This window comes from Podarcis bocagei, assembly GCF_964188305.1.
Source record: "Podarcis bocagei genome assembly, chromosome: 6".
NCBI classification, from domain to species: domain Eukaryota; kingdom Metazoa; phylum Chordata; class Lepidosauria; order Squamata; family Lacertidae; genus Podarcis; species Podarcis bocagei.
In genome coordinates, this window is record NC_138130.1 from 96,814,188 (window position 1) to 96,833,906 (window position 19,719).

Sequence of the window (19,719 nt, forward strand, 5' to 3'; positions counted from 1 at the left end):
ATTGGTTCATACATATTTATATATTCGTGGGTGTCTTACTTGTCACATCAGGTGTTTTATGATTTTGTTTACTGCTGCTCTCTGATGTATTTATTGCTTGGTTGGTTTCCCAGAGACTCTTGCGGAGTCTGGGAAAGATCTGATAAAAGGGGGCACTTTGCCGCATGGAATGGCCTCTCCACGGTGCAAGCTGATTCCGATATTAATCACCCAGACAGTTACCTCTGCCTATTTAGGTAATGATGGAGCATTTAATTTCCAAAACTTCCAGTGCTTTTGTGTGTTTGTGTGTGCGCACACACCTCAAGGAAAAGTAAAGCCCAACGCTCCTGCCATTGATGCTCCTGCCATTGATTTTATTTTAATTCTCCACCCACCTTAAAGCAGTTTAAACTAATTCACATGCCTTGGCATTTGAGTTCAATAAACATGAATTAAATTATTTACTCAGGGGATATAGGGTTCGGCAATCATTGCGTTGGGCTAGCAGGAGGCATCTTTATCAATCTTTGATACAGCACTTTGGAGCTGTGATACTAACACCGCTTATTGGGTACAAGCTCTGTTGAAAGAAAGATGTCTCCATGGGAGCAACTTGCACAGAAACCCAGTGGGCACTACCCATCAAAGCTCAATCTCTTTGGGGACGACTGCATGAGGAAGTGGTTGACTGCTTAGGTTGGAACACAGGGAGTCTCCTTGTACTGAGTTGGACCTTTGGGTCATCTAGCTAAATATAGTCTAAAATGACTGGCGGTGGTTCTCCAGAATTCCAGGCAGGAGTCTTTTTCAGCCACCTGGAGATACTGGGAATTGAAACAGATGATCTATCACCGAGCTGTCCCAAGGATTGAACCTCCCAGTGCCGAAGGACTGTTGAACCTTGCTTATCCCCTAAGGTCTGCTGACCATATTAGGGTAGTTTGGTGACAATATATTTCATAGGAAGCTGTCCAATCCCAAATGAGACCTTGTAGCTCAGTCCAGTCAACACTGACTAGTAGTGGCTCTCCAGGGTTTCAGATGTCCAAGTCATTTCTGGAGATGATGTGATTGGAACATTTGTGTTTTTCATGCAAAGCAGATGCTCTTCCACTGAGCCTACAGTCCTCCCCTTAGAAATGGCTGGTCATTGGTCATTGTTAAGAGGATCTCTTGGGATTTGAAATAGGTACAAGAGGCAAAGCATGGAGCCCAGTGTGGTGCAGCTTCAATGGCCGGCGGGTCCTCCTCTCTCATGCTCAGAAGGAGCTGCCACTGAAGCCACATCACACTCACTTCTGTGCCTGGCCTCTTCTGCTCCATTGTCATGTACTTACGTACGGCTCTACTTACTTATGATTCCAGTTATGACCTTCAGTAGGTGCTTCAACTTATGAATTTTCCTCTAGATATGAACAGAGGCCTTGCCAGCAGCCTGGAGCTTGCCCAGCCAGCTGCAGGGCAGTGCTGGAGCCTCCGCTGCTGGGGAGAGGGCCCCCACCCCACCCCCGAAGCTGTGGAAGAGGTGCCGCCTGCAAGAAGCACAGCAGGGCGCACTGCAGCCCCAAACCCTGTTGAGGAACTCACCTTAGGAAGTCCAGAGAAGAACTTGGCCTGGCAAGAAAAAAAAGTGACCCTGGCCGAATCAGCAGTGAATCAGCTCTTTACTGACCCTTGTCCCACCCCCAGCTTGTAGCCAGGCAAGCCCACCCACCCTCAGTGCACGTAATAAAAAAAATGTTAATTTTTTTCATCTACAATACTGTCTTATTTATTTTATAGTACAGTACATTGATTATTTGAGTGCTCACTGGAAGGACAGCTGAGGCTCCAATACTTTGGCCACCTCATGAGAAGACTTTCTGGGAAAGACCCTGATGCTGGGAAAGATGGAGGGCCCAAGGAGAAGGGGACAACAGAGGACGGGATGGTTGGATAGTGTTCTCGAAGCTACCAGCATGAGTTTGACCAAACTGCGGGAGGCAGTGGAAGACAGGAGTGCCTGGCGTGCTCTGGTCCATGGGGTCATGGAGAGTCAGACACGACTAAATGATTAAACAACAACAACAACACATTGATTATTGCCTTCATTTTATGGATCTATGGTCTCGCTGGACAGTAAAATCCGTGTTAAATTGCTGTTTTAGGGCGTGTTTTTCATCGCCTAGAACGGATCAATTCACTTTCCCATTACTTTCTGTGGAAAAGTGAGCCTCTACTTACGTACGTTTCTAGTTATGACCGGACCTCCGGAATGGATTATGGTTGTAAATAGAGGTTCCACTGTATAGATTTGGAACAGTGGTTTGCAGAGAGGCAAATTTCAGAAGGCAGAAGCTGGGAAATGTTGGACGGAGAACAGCTAGGAGAAGAAGCACTGGAAGAGAGAGGGTTAACAGATTCACAGTCTCTGGACAGCATTCCTCTGCTCAGCCCAAGGTCAAGAAGAGCTCAGAAAGTCTCAGAACAGAAAGCACAGAGGGTACAAATTCAGATTACAAGACGTAGGAGTGATGTAGATTAATAGGGACGAAAGGGGGAGTGATCCTTAATTGGGAGCACCGCCAATAGGAGATGTGTTTGTTGTTCTCTCACTGTGATTATGAAAGTTTCTAACTGGTAAGACGTTCCTTTCTTTGATCTTCTTATCTACTGCCATGGGGGGAGGAAGCCGATTCCCTGAAGCCTGACACCCATCAACATTCAGGGGGGCAGCCCCCTACCAACAGATATGGGGGCACAAAGACACCTTGGCCCCATAGAGTTGGTGCCCCTGATGTGTGTTTGCAATAGGATTAAAACCCATTGAAGTCAGATAGACAGCATCTACCACTCCTGCCACTGGAGAGGGCACTCATGCACCCTTGGTACTTATCTTCATACTTCTCCTAGTGCCCCTTGTGACACTTCACTGTATGCTGGTCTCTCCTCTCCCCCTCCCCCTTTAGGTTCCTAAGAACACCAAGCCACTCTTGTTTACAGAGCAGAACTGGGGGGGGGGTCCTTTGTTCTCAGACCTCTGGAGGCTTGTTTACCACAGGACCGTCCTTTGGGCTTCTCCTATTTCCTTGTGCTGAGGTTCCTTCTCCTGCGGGAGCGGGTGGCGCTGTGGTCTAAACCACTGAGCCTCTTGGGCTTGTCAATCAGAAGGTCAGCAGTGTGAGTCTGTGTGATGGGGTGAGCTCCCATTGCTCTGTCCCAGCTCCTGCCAACCTAACAGTTCGAAAACACACCAGTGCAAGTAGATAATTAGGTACTGCTGTGGCAGGAAGGTAAACAGCATTTCTGTGTACTCTGGCTCACATCACGGTGTCCTGTTGTGCCAGAAGCAGTTTAGTCATGCGGACCACATGACCCAGAAAGCTGTCTGTGGACAAACACTGGCTCCCTCAGCCTGAAGCGAGATGAGCGCTGCATCCCATAGTCGCCTTTGACTGAACTTAACCATCCAGGGTTCCTGACCTTTACCTTTTTTTCCTTCTCCTTCTTTCCCCAAGGCTTGCTACTGTGCACAATTAACACAGAAATCCCAGCCAGTGTGGTGTAGTGGTTAAGAGCAGTGGACTCGTAATCTGGTGAACCGGGTTTGCGTCCCTGCTCCTCCACATGCAGCTGCTGGGTGACCTTGGGCCAGTCACACTTCTTTGAAGTTTCTCAGCCTCACTCACCTCACAGAGTGTTTGTTGTGGGGGAGGAACGGAAAGGAGATTGTTAGCCGCTTTGAGACTCCTTAGGGTAGTGATAAAGCAGGATATCAAATCCAAACTCCTCTTCCTCTTCCTCCTCCTCCTCCTCCTCCTCTCCTCCTCCTCCTCCTCTCCTCCTCCTCCTCCTCCTCCTCTTTCCATTCATACCACTCTCCTGTTCTGCAAGGACATATTCAGATTGTATATTTTTTGCTGATGCTGGGAAAGGGGCAGGATCCAGTATAGCAGAAAGACTCTAAGCTAGGGACCTTAGAAAGCAAGAAGGCTGGGGAAAAATGGGATGTTGAGCTTCATATAAAGTATATTTTTTTGCTTGAGGTGTCCAGCTCATATAAGAAGACAGGCAGATTATGTTTCCAGGACATGCATAAGGCTTCTCTTTCTCTCACACTCCCTTCAATATATACAAATTTCAGATGGTTTAGAAAATAGACTCACACTTTTCATTTGAGTTCGTTGAAGGATTCAGCCTGGCTCAACCACTAAAGATAAGTTTCTAAGGCGTCTCCATAAGCAAGCCTTTGTTCCAGACCTACTTAAAGATAAAAGATATTTTCCTGACACCTGTAGTCTACACTCTCTCCAGTGCCTGGGACTGTTTGGGTTTTGTCCAGGAGTAATGATAACACTGACCCATTCTCAGGTGGTGGAAGGAACATCATCTCATCCTGCTGGAATGCCCATTAGTGCTCCAAAATGGCCTTGTTAAATCTTACAACAGATGCCACATTTGCTCATAATGATGTTGATGGTGCCTAGAAGGGATCTTTATTCCGTTATATTCCCTGACGTTCCCCTGGAAAAAAAAAGTTTCCAGTTAATGAGATCTTCTTTGGGTTTATTACACACAAGGCTGAAAGGATGAAAAGATCAAGGGTATTAATAAAGCTACTCCGCTTCTCCCGAGCACCCAGCCAGCAATTCACTTTTTTGTGATACAAAGGAAGGTGCTGCGATCGCCTGTGATAGATGAAGCAAACAATGACTGTTTCCCAAATAGACCCAATTAAGCTTCTATACTAACAGTGATCTTGGTGCTCACAGGCTGATGGTCAGGGAGTCTGTTTGGAGGGGAAGCCATGGAAACCAGGAGTCCTGATCATCAGTAGAGACCCAGTAAGCTTGCAAAAAGAGGAAAAGGAAAAGTCCACTAGCTTAGAGCATGTGATTTAGAGGGATTCTTGCAGTAGACATAGTTAGCTTTAGGGAAGGACCTTTGATTGAAGAAAGTCCCATGTTCAATTGCTTGGTAGAAGAGTTTGGATTTGATATCCCGATTTATCACTACCTGAAGTCTCAAAGCGGCTAACATTCTCCTTTCCCTTCCTTCCCCACAACAAACACTCTGTGAGGTGAGTGGGGCTGAGAGACTTCAGAGAAGTGTGACTAGCCCAAGGTCACCCAGCAGCTGCATGTGGAGGAGCGGAGACGCGAACCCGGTTCACCAGATTACGAGTCTACCGCTCTTAACCACTACACCACGCTGGCTTGGTACAGCTGGGAGAGACTCCTGTCTGAAACCCTGGAGGGCAGGTCAGTGTAGACAATACTGAGCAAGGCACCAGCAAAATATGTCCATCACTCATCTACTTTCCAATAGTTGACTCTTGAGTTGCTGGTGAAAGGGAGATAATGATGGGGCTCGACACACCTTGGAAGGGAGGGAGCTCTACAACTTAAAGGCCACCACTCCAAGGGCCTTTCCTGTTGATCTTCAGAATGGGAGTATTGTTGGGATGTTCCATTCCACCATAAGGAACAGATGTGGGACTGTTGCATGTCACATGTCTGTAACACATACCAGCATTGCATGCTGGGAACTTCCATTTGTGTATAGCTTTCTGTTTTGCTTTGGATATGAAGGATATCAGACATGTTTCCTTTTGTCCTGATGTACGCTGAATAAAACCTCCTTGTAAATATGCTCATACAGCCTCTCGTGCCACTTCTGTTTGCACAGCGCTTTCTCTGCTAAATAATCTTCTAAAGCCTGGGCCACAGTTTTATGCTACACCAAGGACCGGAGTTCGCCTGGCACACTGGCCGGGGGGCTGGAGCCAACTGGGGGCCTGCCAATTGCCCCTGTTTCCTTGGGTGCATACCAACAAGTATGTGCTCCTTCAGATATTTGGGCCTAAGTCTTTTAGGGTTCTATACAGTGGTATCTTGGTTTTTGAACAGCTTAGTTCTCGAACAACTTGGAACCCGAATGCTGCAAGCCTGGAAGTAAATGTTCTGGTTTGCAAACTTTTTTTGGAAGCTGAACATGCATCATTTTTAGCGTTACGCTTCCAATTTGAGTGTCACACTTCCGTTTCAAGTGCAGTGTTTCTGTTTGGAGTGCTACACTGAAGTCTGTCTGTTCTTGCTATTTATTTTGCATTTTTGTTTTTGTGGCTTTTTGTTTTGTTTTTTGTGACTGTGTGGAACCCAGTTCAGCTACTTGATTGATTGATTGATTGATTGATTGATTGATTGTGTGACTGCGGAAATGGACAAAAGCTGCAAAGCCAAGAGAACCATTAACAATAGAGGTAAATTGTTAAATTGCTGTTTTAGGGTTGTTTTTAAAGGTCTGGAATGGATTAATCCATTTTGCGTTACTTCCTATGGGAAAGCGTGCCTTGATTTTGGAATGGACTTCCAGAACAGATTAAGTTTGAGAACGAAGGTACCACTGTATATCTTCTCAGGGGGACCCTGTAAGGTGCCCAGTTCCCATTCACAAGCTTATTTTGAGTCTCGAAAGCCACCCACCATTTGAATTTCCCACAGTGCCCTGGAGTGACTCTATGTCTGGTAATCTGGAGCAGTGTAGAAAACTCAAGGGTGAGACTGGCTCCTCACACCCAGCCACCACTGCCAAATGAGCCCATGACCAACCAAGGGTTCAAGAGGGTGGGAAGATGAAAACAGGCATCAGCTTTGATGAACGTGGCGCAGAGACCCAATGCGTCTGACCAGAAGGTTGGTGGTTTGAGCCCACCCAGAGATGGCTGTGGGCAGAATTCCTGCATTCCAGGGGGTTGGACTAGATGACCCTTGGGGTCCCTTCCAACTCTACAATTCTATGATTCTATGGACCCTAGATGAGTGTTTGGGCCCTTGCAGCTGCCCAAGGGCATCAATTGTTGGGGCCAGCATCCCAACAGAGGAGCACAAAGTCATCAGCCAGTCAGCTCACAAGTCACTTACACTTTCTCCAACATTTTTTTTTTTTTTAAGTTTTCTTTTAGGTGTGGCTCCTAATCCACCATTCTTCACCAGCTGGCAAAAACTGTCACAAATGCAAATTGGGGCTTTACTCCAGATTAGGCCTTCTCGTTATTCAGAGTCGGTAGGAGAAACACACATTTTCAAAAGAGCCTTGTTCATGAAAGAGACTCGGAAGGCGTAGCTGTCATATACAAATCTTGTAAAAATATGAGGGGAATTTAATGCCATTCTAATATCTTGGAAGGTAAATTATTAATGTTCCCTGGGAAAGAGGAAAAATGCCGCCTACTAGGTTAAACACACAACCCGTCTTGAATGACATTCAGGTACCCTTGCTTTGAAAGTTAAAGAGAAAGTAAAGTCAACAGTATCTTTAGAAAGTCAAGTGTGGAATGCTAAGGGAAATTTGGCAGCTGAATGAAAGATTCACCTCACTTATCATAATCTCTTCTTAGTGCAGTTGTAAGTTTTCAGTTTAGGATTCATCTACCAAATATCTCTTCTCTTGGAGAAGGTTCTGGGGTGTGTTTTAGAAGCAACCTTCTTCAACCTTGGGTCCATAGATGTTGTTGGACTACAAATCCCATCATCCTGGATCATTGGCTACACTGGCTGGGGATGATGGGAGTTGTGGTCCAATAGCATCCACCAAGTCCATTGGGTTTCTCCAATTCTTTCCTATATACAGTTGTACCTTGGATCCCAAATGCCTTGAGAGTCGAACGTTTTGGCTCCCGAATGCCGCAAACCTGGAAGTGAGTGTTCTGGTTTGTGAACATTCTTTGGAACCCAAACCTCAAGCTTCCATGGCTTCCGATTGGGTGTAGGAAGCTCCTGGAGCCAATCAGAAACCGTGCCTTGGTTGTTGAACATTTTTGGAAGTCAAACGGACTTCTAGAATGGATTCCGTTCGACGACCAAGGTACGATTGTACTTGAAAGTGCACTCTAGATTATAAACATTGTGGATAATTAATTATTTTTTCCTATGGACAGCAGTCTAAGGTGAGACATGGAGATGAAGAGTCATAGGAGCAGCCAGCAATCAAAACCAAAGAATAATTCAGAATCAAAAAACAAATCAGGAGTCAGGATTAAGGAATAACTGAGAATATAAATCAAAAAGCAGAATGATGGAGATGTTCTTTTACATTGGTTTCACTTCGTAAAAACATACCAGGCAATTCAGAACCACACAAATCCCGGGTAAACTTTGGATGAGGAGGGGAATTCTGGAACAGCCCTATGTGATGTATTTTTAGGAGAACAATACTGTTTTATAATGTTGTACATGTTGTTGTTGTTTAGTCGTTTAGTCGTGTCCGACTCTTCGTGACCCCATGGACCAGAGCACGCCAGGCGCTTCTGTCTTCTACTGCCTCCCACAGTTTAGTCAAATTCATGCTGGTAGCTTCGAGAACACCAGCCAACCCTCTCATCCTCTGTCGTCCCCTTCTCCTTGTGCCCTCCATCTTTCCCAACATCAGGGTCTTTTCCAGGGAGTCTTCTCTTCTCATGAGGTGGCCAAAGTATTGGAGCCTCAGCTTCACGATCTGTCCTTCCAGTGAGCACTCAGGGCCGATTTCCTTCAGAATGGATACGTTTGTTCTTCTTGCAGTCCATGGGACTCTCAAGAGTCTCCTCCAGCACCATAATTCAAAAGCATCAATTGTTCGGCGAAATGTTGTACATAGTATGCCCCATATCCAGCAAGGAGTACAAAGGCTTTATCAAACAACAGTTTAGATATCTAGGGTAAGGAATTCCTTCTCCTGCTCAGAAGCTATTCCCTTAATGCTTGCTTCCTACTGTTTATCAGCGTGGCCATCAGCCAAAGCAACCTAAACCATGATCTTGTCACATTTTATAAGTAAACCAGGGTCCAATCAATTATAGGACAAAGGCAATCCAAGGATAATATTGGGAAGATTCCAGAGGTTCATCTAGGCAGCTCATCAGCCATATTCAAGTGTCCTACTCATGGTTGACAACCACATGAGAGCAGGCAGTGGGGTCATGCTATGTAGTCTCTCCACCTATTGTCTACACATAGAATGCAAGTGTCTGAATGGAGGGGCAACACTCAGAACCTGAACATCCAAGTGTGGTGTTCATGGTAGGCACTTCTGTGCTTGGAAAGTGTTCTCTGGCCTGAGAAAATATTTCCTAAGGCCATTTCCTAAGGCCTGATCTACACATTGGGTAGAATGAGGTGGAAATGAAAAGGTAGATTCCTGAAGCGGCTGTATGAACTGTACACAAGAACTTAAGAAAAAGCCTGCTGGATCAAGCCATTGAGACAAAGTGGCCAACCAGATGATTGCAGGAAACTGTTAAGAAGAGCACAATAGTGTTGTCCTCTCCTGAGGCTTCCAGCAACTGGTTTTCGGAAGCATTACTGCCTTCAACCATGGAGATAACTCATAGACATTATGGCTAGTAGGCATTGATAGCTGTACCATCCTTGAATTTGCCTGGTCCTCTTTTGAAGCCATCCACATTGGTGTCCATCATTGCCTCCCATGGGAGCAAGACCCATAGTTTAACTGTGTGCTGCATGAAGACATTCTTATATCTGTTTCAAATCTCCCAGCATTTTGTTTCATTGGATTTCCATAAGTTCCAGCGTTCTAGGAAATTATTTGTCCTCCATCCACTTTCTCCATGCCATGATGATTTTATAACTGTCGATCACATCACCTCTTACTCTCCTTTTCTCAAACTAGTAAAGGGTAAAGGGACCCCTGACAGTTAAGTCCAGTCGCGGACGACTCTGGGGTTTTGGAGCTCATCTCACTCTATAGGCCAAGGGAGCCGGCATTTGTCCGTAGACAGCTTCCGGGTCATGTGGCCAGCATGACTGAGCCGCTTCTGGCAAACCAGAGAAGTGCACAGAAACACCGTTTACCTCCCCGCCAGAGCAGTACCTATTTATCTACTTGCACTTTGACGTGCTTTCGAACTGCTAGGTTGGCAGGAGCAAGGACCGAGCAACGGGAGCTCACCCTGTTGTGGGGATTCGAACCGCTGACCTTCTGATCGGCAAGCCCTAGGCTCTGTGGTTTAGACCACAGTGCCACCCGCATCCCGTAGTTTCTCAAACTACGAAGTCCCAAATGCTGCTCCTCATAGAGGAGTGCCTCCATGCCCTTGATCATTTCAGTTGATTTTCTCTGAACCTTTTCCAGTTTACCATGTCCTTTTGGAAGTGGGGCAACCAGAACTGTACAGAGTGTTCCAATTGTGATCATGCTCAGGTTTTTTTTCTGTTTTTTTTCCCTAGCCGGAACTCACCGGAATTCATGGCAGATGAAGGTGATGGATTACATGGAATTGGCAGAAATGACTGGCAGAATCCGAGATCAGGGAGAAGAGGTGGTGGAAGAAGACTGGAAGAAATTTAAAGACTACCTGCAGAAATACTGTAAAATTAATGAATGTTGAAGGGATGTTGGACTGAAAATAAGCGGTATTGGTAAAAAGATGAATAAGAATATGTAAATGTGGATTGACAATGGTTGGAAATATATAGTTATAATAGGTTAAGATAATAAGTAAAGACAAATGATAGAGGGTAAGGATTTGCTGAACTAACTATGTGAACTGGAATACAGAAAAGGGGTGTGTGAGGAGGTCAGGAAATAAGTAAATGAAATATAAGATATGAAAATATTTATTATTTTTCTTTTTTTTAACTTTCTTCTTTACTTTTTATGTATTTTGTCTTCGTATTTTTGTATTTGTATTTTGTACTTTTTTGTCTTTTGTCTTTTATTATTGTTATGGTTTTTTATTTTCTATTTATAATTTTGTAACTTTCTATTGTCTGAAAAAGTTTAATAAATATTACTTATTAAAAAAAAAGGAACTCACCGGAATTCAGTTCCGGCACCTGCTAAGTGGGCACCACTGACGTTTGAAGAGAACAAGGGTGAGTTCATGGTGAGTTCCGGCACCTTTCCCCCCTAGAAAAATACCATAGATTTGTACCACTTCATAATGCACGTGGGGAAATATATTTTTAACGGCTCTCTTTTTGTTTGTTTGTTAGAAAACAATAAAGGAGACTAGCACAGCAGGTTGTGGAAGCTGACCTTTCCCCCTGCTGCATTCTGTTTGCCTACTTGCTTTGCTTCCAGGGAGCTTTTGCATGGTGAAATATTCAAAGTGGCACCCCCTGGCCTGCAGAACGAAATGGTACGGTCCACTCTACCACCTTAGGATTCTGCCGCATGATTCTGCTGAGCATTTCAAGCAGTCCCCAGTCTGACATCCAAGCATAATCAGTTCAAGCCACAGATGGGGATAATGAGGGCAATGATTAGGACGGCACTGTTGAAAGTGCATGGACGGAGATTCTCTGGAGAGCGAAACTTCATTCCAAGAACTGTCAGTATGACACTGGGGGGGGGGTAGTACTGACATGGCCTAAAATATTAATGGGATCATTAAAACCCACCATTCTGTGTTATTTAATAATATCCTTCTAATCCCATAACCAGTTCATTGAGACAATCCATCACGCTCTGTACTAGGCGGATGGTGGAGAAGACACAGAAACCAGTGGTGGCCATTCTCTGGAGGGTAGGTATACCAAATGACTCTTATGGAATTTGGACCCTCCCCCCTTATCAATACCAGATGGTAAGGACTAACACGGAAAACTCGCCACAAGAGTCTGGCAGCAGGGGTGCAAAGGTAGCCACGCCCCACTGCTTCCTCCAAGGGTGCTCCCATTGACTCCAGAGGGCCCAACAGCTATAGAAGGGGCTGCTGATCATTTCTTTCATCTCTTATTGTCTGGTGAGAGAAGCACTGGATGGAATGGAGCAATGGCTGCTTGCATGAGAGGCTAGCCCAGTGAGTCATAGCTGCAGTGCTAGCTTCCTAGCAGCTGTTGTTAGGCTATAGTTCCGTTCCACCTTTAGTACTGGCATGTGGAGTTGTTGTATGTCACATGCCTGTTTACTTCCAGCACAGTCTGCTGGGAACTTCCGTTGTATATAGCTTTTGCCTATGCTGTTTGCTTGGACACGAAGGGAAGCAGACATGTTTTTCCTTTGTCCTGCTACTGGATAAATGCTTGTAAATATGCTTACATATGCCTCTGTCCGCTACTTCTGTTGCAAAGAGTTCTTATCTCTGCTGGCTTGCGTGCTAAGCTTCTGAAGGCTTCTGAGGCTTGAGTTGCAGTCTTGATGCTGTTCCGAGAACCGGAGTTCGCCCGGCTGCTGGCCGGTGGGCTGGAGCCAGCTGGGAGCCTGCCAATTGCCCCCATCTCCCTAGACTCATCCCAGCAGCTGTGTCACAGTGACTTATCGTGAAGTAGAGGAGGAGGAGAGAGGTGTTAGGGAGGTTGGCGCAGCATGAGCACAACAATGGGAGTACCATATTTGTTCTGCAGGTGCCCCCACATTGTATCAGTCTCCCTGTGGCTTCTCCCTTCCATGTTAGCAGCAGTGACACACCTGACCGGAACCTAGCATTGCAGCTCTGCCCTCCACCACCACTCTGAGCAAGGTGCTTCTGTCTCTCTTAGGTTCTCTTTAGCCCAATGAGTCCCTTGGGGCAGCTGGGAGTTTTTTTAAATAAAAAATAACCTTGGAAATGGGTGGTTGTTCCTGATGCCCTGTGATGGGGACAGGGCCTATCTCCTGATACTGTGGGGGTTTTTTTGGGGTGTGTGTGTGTGTGTGTGTGTGTGTGGAGGAGGAGGGTCAGTCTGGGTGATTCCTTAAGTCTCTTCCAATTCTTGGGGTCCTATACCCCATGAGGGTTATAATCTAAGACAGGAGAATTCTGAACTAGTTGGACAAATTTCTTTGTAAGAAACATCAGGAAGAACTTTCTGACTGTAAGAGATGTTCGACAGTGGAATGGACTCTTTTGGGAGGTTGTGGACTTCCCTTCAATATGAAGCCTCTGGATTGGATAGCCCTGGTATAAATTAAATTCCAGGACCATGGCCTTTTAAGAGCCCTACTGGATCAGGTCAAATGCCCACCCAACGCAGCTTCCTGTTCTCACAGTGGCCTACTCATGGGAAAACCCCAAACATGAGTCATGTGCAACAGCACTCTCCCCGCTTGTGATTCCCAGCAACTGTTATCCAATGTTTTCATTGGTGAACATAGCTATCATCATCATCATTAATAATAATAATAATAATAATAATAATAATAATAATAATAATAATAATAATAAAATTTTTTTATTTATATTCCAGCCGAAGCCAGGCTCAGGCCGGCTAACAACAATAAAATAATACAACAGTCCAAAATCATTTCATTATAAAATTAATTCAAATCAAATTGATGGCAACCAATGGGCTAGAGTTCAGTGAAGATTGCCGAAGTAGGGAGTCAGGCTGTGCCCTGGCCAAAGGCTTGGTGGAACAGCTCTGTCTTGCAGGCCTTGTGGAAAGATGTCAAGTCCCACAGGGCCCTAGTCTCTTGTGGCAGAGCGTTCCACCAGATCGGAGCTACAGCTGAAAAAGCCCTGGCTCTAGTTGAGGCCAGCCTAACCTCTCTGTGGCCTGGGACCTCCCAGATGTTTTTGTTTGAAGATCGTAAGTTCCTCTGTGGGACATACCAGGAGAGGCGGTCCCTTAGATACGAGGGTAACTATTGGTACCCTTCTGCACCATGAAAGTGTCTAATCCTTCTTTGAAGTCTTCCAAGTTGGTGGCCATGATGCCCATCATTGCGTCTCTCTTGTGGCAGTGAATTCCATAAATTAGCAAGCAGAATGCTATCTGTTGCACTTCAAGTTTCAGGAACAGAGAGAGGGTTGGAAAATGCCCAGTACAGTTCTGGATTCAATCAACATTGTTAGGGGAAAGAGAAGAGAACAAGCAGAGAGACAAAAGTGTATATATTTCCTTTCCAGTCATGGTTGAAGATTTAGTTGCTCTTCCACTGCAGGCAAGCGAGTCAGCTTCCCTCGAGATTTCCCAGCCAGGACAAACAATGTGTTGTAGTGCCTCTCAGTTATTGCCCTGGTAGATTTCAAGGAATCTTCTTCTATAAAGCTAAGAGGCTGTTTCCTCCCTGCCATTGTTCAGACCAACTGAGCTAGATCAGCGGTGAGCACTGTGGGGATTCACTCCAAGAAGGAAAGGCTTGATGAATAAGAAATGCCACAACCCCAGCAAAGGGGGGAGGGGGAAGAGAACCCAACCCTGAAACTTTCCCCTCTCTGACAGGTGTCTGTAACAATAAAGGAGGCGGAATCTGCTTGTACGAAACCTCTCTCTCTTTCTTGACTGATCAAGTCCTTGGTGATCTATCGCGGGAAGGTCAATAGGGTGTAATTAGCAGGGGGATTAAAAAGAGAGGCTGCGCTCCAGGAGCCTGCTTCTCCTTGCTGTGGCTTTTTCGGCATGCATCTCACATCTTCCTGCTCATGCCTGGCTGATGAGCGTGCGCTGCTACTGCCGGCACACACATACTTCGGCGCTTTCCCGGAGAGTGGAGCATTAGCAACTGCAGTTGGGAAAAGGACTCCAGCCTCCCTGGCTTGAGGGCAAGAAGCCACTGTCTGATCCTGCTGGGAGGAAGGAGACGGCAACCACCCGGGAGGCAAGTTTCAAAAGGACCTCTCCGCGCCTCCTGTCAACAGCAGAAAAAGTGCCACTGATGCTGAGTGCAGCATTCCAGGCACATCAAGGGCATACGCCGGCATAGAACATTGGCTGCCTTGATAGGTAGGGAAAGTCCACGGCTCAAGGTATGTTTGCCATCCTCTTTGCCTGTAATTCTCTTGTCAAATGCCTGTGGCTGCCTGCTTCTCAGTAGTGGAGAGCGATCTCGCTGTGCACAACTCCCTGTCGCAAGCTGTTGGATTTAGCAAGTCACCACGGTAGGAAGGAATTGCCAAAGGTCTCCCCCTGAGTAGCCACAGACCCTGATGCTAAACGACTGGACTGAGCGACTGGTGTGTCGACATTCAGCACAAACTGATGGCTCGGTCTGTGCACCAGGGCAAGCTAACCACTGGTTTGAAAATCGTACTTTGAAAGCAAAGCATTTTCCAATTGACTGCTTAGATGTAGCTGTGTACTAGGGTTTTATCAGCTGGTTCATTTGTTTTTTGTTGAAAGCCCTTCCCATGCACCAGGGGTAGATACACCTTGCAGCAAGATCTGGCTGTCATCAGCAGACTTTTCAATTAACTTTGATCTTGTTAAGAGCTTGCAACATGCTTCACTGTTTCTAACGGGGGTGGGGGTGGGGTGGGGTGGTGAGAGCAGTTAATCTTAGGTGCTGCCTGCTTTTAAGAATCACAAGTCAAGATGCGAAAAAGTTTTCAGGCAAAGCTTTGGGAGGGTGGGCTTTCTGTAAATTGCAACCAATACCAAGTCATCAAAGACTTAGCATTCGTGTGGCCCCCTTGAAGGCTGTGGCAGGAGGGGGGGGGGGAAATGCAACTCTAGCAATGTGCTATCAAAGGCAGTGAAGTTGCTTTGATGTGGCTCTTTCCAAAACACAGGTGGTTTCAGGGATGCTACTGGATTAAGACACAGGGCAAAGTATCCAATCAGTGTGAAGTAATTGTTGGCTTATGCTGCTGTGGTCCCATTAAAGTGAGTAGTCAAGCAATTATGCTCTTGCAATGTTTAAGAAAACTCCACTGAGTTCAGTAGGACTTCTCCCCTCTCCCAAAGGTAGACTTGTGTTATGCAGTCAGAACTATTAAGTGCCAGAGTAGCACCTGATTGTACCACTTTAGATGGTGGTGGGGCAGCAAAGTATGTCTGAATGCTCTCCCACAGAATACAAACTAGAAAAATGTCATGTCATGGAGAAAGAGTGACTGGACTCTAGCTTTCTGACTCTAGCTTGATATGGTATGTGATCTCAGAAAAAATCTTGGTCATGTGACTTTGTTGATTATATACGGTGTCTTTAGAGATGTCTTGCTGGTAGTGAAAATTCAGTCTTCAGCACTTAAGATATTCACCTCAATGTTCTTGAGTACACTGAAGTCTGTTGGATTAGGCATGCTAAATTTTCCAAAAGTGTATGTGTTTGCAGGGTGGATTTCTCTGTCGCTTCAACTTTTTGCAAATAACTCGAGACACTTGTTGATTCGCGCTACGATTCTTTGAAATGCTACTGGCAAGTTGAAGTAATCCTGGTTAGCAAGTCAAAGGCAACTTTTACAGTGTCCGAGTGGAGAAATATCACTTAATCTTTCCAAATGGTTTATGCTGAAATAGTGTCTTCAACACCAGTGAGGCTACTTCATATTGGCTTACCTCCTTTTGCAATAAAGCTACACTTTTGTTGAAGGAATATTGGTTTTGCTTCAGAATTCCCAAAATTGCTGCTGCACACTGCAGCCTTTCCTGGGCTTAACCACCAACACGGTTTATTACGTAAGGTGTTGTTTTTCCCCTTCCCAAAAGAAGGAGGCAGTTAACTTGGGAAAGTTTTCTCTGTAACAATCATTTTTTGGGGCATACTGTTAATTGATTACCTTAACTGATCCCTATTGCTGGTCTACAACTTCCATCATACAAAACTGCTGACCGAGCTGATGTGAGTTGGTGTGCAACAACATCTGGATGGCAGTTGGTATAATTGTCTTACTGTAGAAGGTAGGCTGGTCAGTGATGGCATCCTGGGACATTGCTGATATCTTTGGGGAAAGTGATACTGCTTATGTGATTCCTTTCTTCAGTTTGTATAGATGAACGGATATTGTAAAAACCAGGACACAACTCTCTCCTTGCATGAATGCTGCTTTGCCTTCTCCTGGGTTTCTTCGTATATGTATATATATACACATATATATGTATATGTATATGCATATGTGTGTGTGTGTGTGTGTGTGTGTACACACACACACACACACACACACATATATACACACATATATATGTATATGTGTGTGTGTGTGCGCGTGTATATATATATATAAAATACAATAATTCTATTTGTATTTTATCACCTATTGTTCCTATTTGTATTTGGCACCTAGTGCAGAAAGGCCATATCTAAATCTGAGTCAATCGGTTAAGGCATCATATTACAAGCTACTTTATTTCCATTCCATACTGGGTTGATGTTGTCATGGAACTATCCACCATGACTCCACACTGTCTTTCCTGGTTAGTCTCCAACAGTTCAGATCTCATTAGTATACATATGGAGTTTGGGCTTGTTTACATCATTTACACTGACATCCATTTGCCATTTTATTTTCCCCATAAGCGCAGTTTGGAGACATCTTCTGGATGATCTTTGCAGTCTAGTTGGGTTTTCACTACTCTGAGTGATTTGGCATCATCTGCAAGCTCGACCACTTCACTGCTCACCAGTAATTCCAGATCATTTGGAATGATCCCACAGGTCCCAGTACAGATCTTTGGGTGATTTACTGACACCCAAACAAGAACTGTCCTTGTTGGCTTCAGTTTCCTCTTTTCCAGGCTAAACATACCCAGCTCCTTCAACCATTCCTCATAAGGCTTGGTTTCCAGAGCTTTGATCATCTTTGTTGCGCTCCTCTGCACACACAGTATTCCCGGTGTGGTTTGACCAAGATTGAATAGGGTGAAACGATCACTTCACTTGACCTGGACAGTATACTTCTGTTGATGCAGCTTAGGATAGCTCATTACTGTCCATACTGACGGGCAGTGACTCTAGGATTTAAGATTGGAGTCTGTCCCAGTTTTAACTCAAGATGATGGCATTGAACCTGGGACGTTCTACATGCAAAACAGATGCTCTTCCACAGAGCTATAGTCCCTTCCCTCTTTCTTGACATTGCTAATTCAACTGGGGACCTATCCTTTTACTTTGTCAAAAGCTTTTTCAAAGCCCAAGAAAACTGAGTGGTATCCAACTAAAACATCCCATTAGTGCAAGGTTTTCTCCTTTTTAGAAGACATCTAAAGGCAGCCCCATTTAGGGAAATTTTTAAATGTTTAATGTTTTATCTTTTTTTAAATATTCTGTTGGGCAACCCAGAGTGGCTGGGGAAGCCCAGCCAGATGGATGGGGTATTATTATTAATGATGATGATGATGATGATGATGCAATGGAACTTCCCTATTCTTCTGCCCCCACATGTGCCCCTTGCCCTTCCTAAATCAGTTCCTGAGTGTTCAGAGAAACTATAGAATGGATTTAAGGGGTACGTGGGGGAGGAGAGGCAGCAAGTCCCCCTGTGCAAGCAGAAATCTTTCTTCTGATCAGATGCATAATCTAGTAGTACTTTGGGTACAAACCATAGGCTCAGATTCAGCTTTCTCTGACTGCTAGCATAAGGACTATTGCACTAGCATAAGGGTAAGAATAACATTTGCACGATATGAAATCCCATGAAACAACTCTATTAGCAGACGCTTGTTGTGTAACTGGTTGTGCAACAGGAAGTGCTGGGGCTACTGCAATCTGTTGCACAACCAGGCACAAGAACCATGCTGGCACCATGCCCTTCTCTTGCACAAGCTATTCTGCTAGCTCATCAACTGCACCACTAACAGACTTTTAACTTGTAGCAACGTTGAATTTCTCCCATAATGTATGTCAGACCACATTTATTGACATGTTTATTGGCACATTCAAGGAAGTCTAAAAGGCTGCTGAAGCAGGGCTTCTCGTTGCAGAAGCCATGCTAACCCTTCCCCAGGAAGGCTTGTTCTTCGGTACACGTAATAATTCTCTCTTTAATAATGTTTTCTACCAAATTACCTGCAACAGATGTTAGGCTGAGTATTACATTAATGGTAGTAGTGCTACATGGACACATCTTGTTAGAAAAATTGAGAGGTAAGGAGGAAAGAAAAACATCGCAAAATCCAAACAGGTGCAACGTTTCTAGACAGCCCTCTATTTATAGACTGCATCAGATTTTTTCCAAAATAGCTGAAGATTAAAAATAATCAGTAGCACTGGCATTTTGGGTACCCATCACTCTAATGAGTGATATATATATATGGCTTTTTTTCTTATAAAAAAAGGAACAGCATGATACATACCAGCAGTAAAGTTGAAAATTAGGCTCCAGATGGCAAGTCTTTATATAGCAATACACTGGATTAGTTTTAGGGCTCTCCTGCCTGCTGTTCTTCAGCTTTAATTTTTCTTTGTTCTGAGTTGTTTTGGGATATGTTTTTTTATATATATATTCTCTCTTTTATATATATATATATATATCCTCTCACCCCCGTAATTCCATGACAATGTAGAGATTAGAATAGTTTGTCTGCTTTAGCAGAAGCTTTGATTGCTCTCCCGTTATCCTCCGCATTCCAACTGATAAGCCAAGGCAAGTGGTGAGAATTCAAAGGGCATTCATGTCCCCATTGCTCTTGGACATTGTCCGAAAACAGGATGCTGGGGCATGAAAGGTTAACTTCTCATTTTGCACCCTTGAATCCATGTGTGTGTGTGTGTGTGTGTGTGTGTGTGTGTGTGTGTGTTGTGGATTGGCTTTGATTACAGGAGCAGTTTCAAAATGTAGCAGCTGGGAACTTTATTGCTAAGAGCAAACTTATATATTCCAAAAGAGATTTGAACTCTCCAAACAAATATATCAATGTCATCAACTCTGGTTGGTTATTTTCAACAAGGGATTTGTAAGCCAGTGTGACATAGTGGTTAGAGTGTTAAGAATAGTATTGGTGATACCCAGGTTCTATAAAAATATCAATGACACAGTGCCAGGATGGGGACAGTGGAAATATCCACACACACACACACAGTTGAAAGGTTATACACCTAGTTTACACGCATACGTATATATACATACACACAAGTCTTTTGAGAGTGTGAGTTGTGTAGATATGCGTGCATGGCAAA

General features: G+C 44.7%; 1 protein-coding gene and 1 long non-coding RNA gene across 10 annotated transcripts in view; one reads left to right on the plus strand and one right to left on the minus strand.

Moving 5' to 3' along the window:
* The window catches only part of LOC308588873, a 341,196-nt gene that overhangs the window by 217,887 nt on the left and 103,590 nt on the right, over positions 1–19,719 (minus strand). The gene's annotated exons all lie outside the window — the stretch shown is intronic.
* The window catches only part of TENM4 (teneurin transmembrane protein 4), a 1,513,375-nt gene continuing 1,507,919 nt past the window's right edge, over positions 14,264–19,719 (plus strand). For 7 of the 9 annotated variants that reach the window (XM_081197251.1, XM_081197258.1, XM_081197259.1 and 4 more), the window contains exon 1: positions 14,264–14,632. The gene's annotated coding sequence lies outside the window, so the exon portion shown is untranslated. The remainder of the gene's footprint in view (positions 14,633–19,719) is intronic. The other 2 variants (XM_081197252.1, XM_081197253.1) reach the window with 1 other exon arrangement.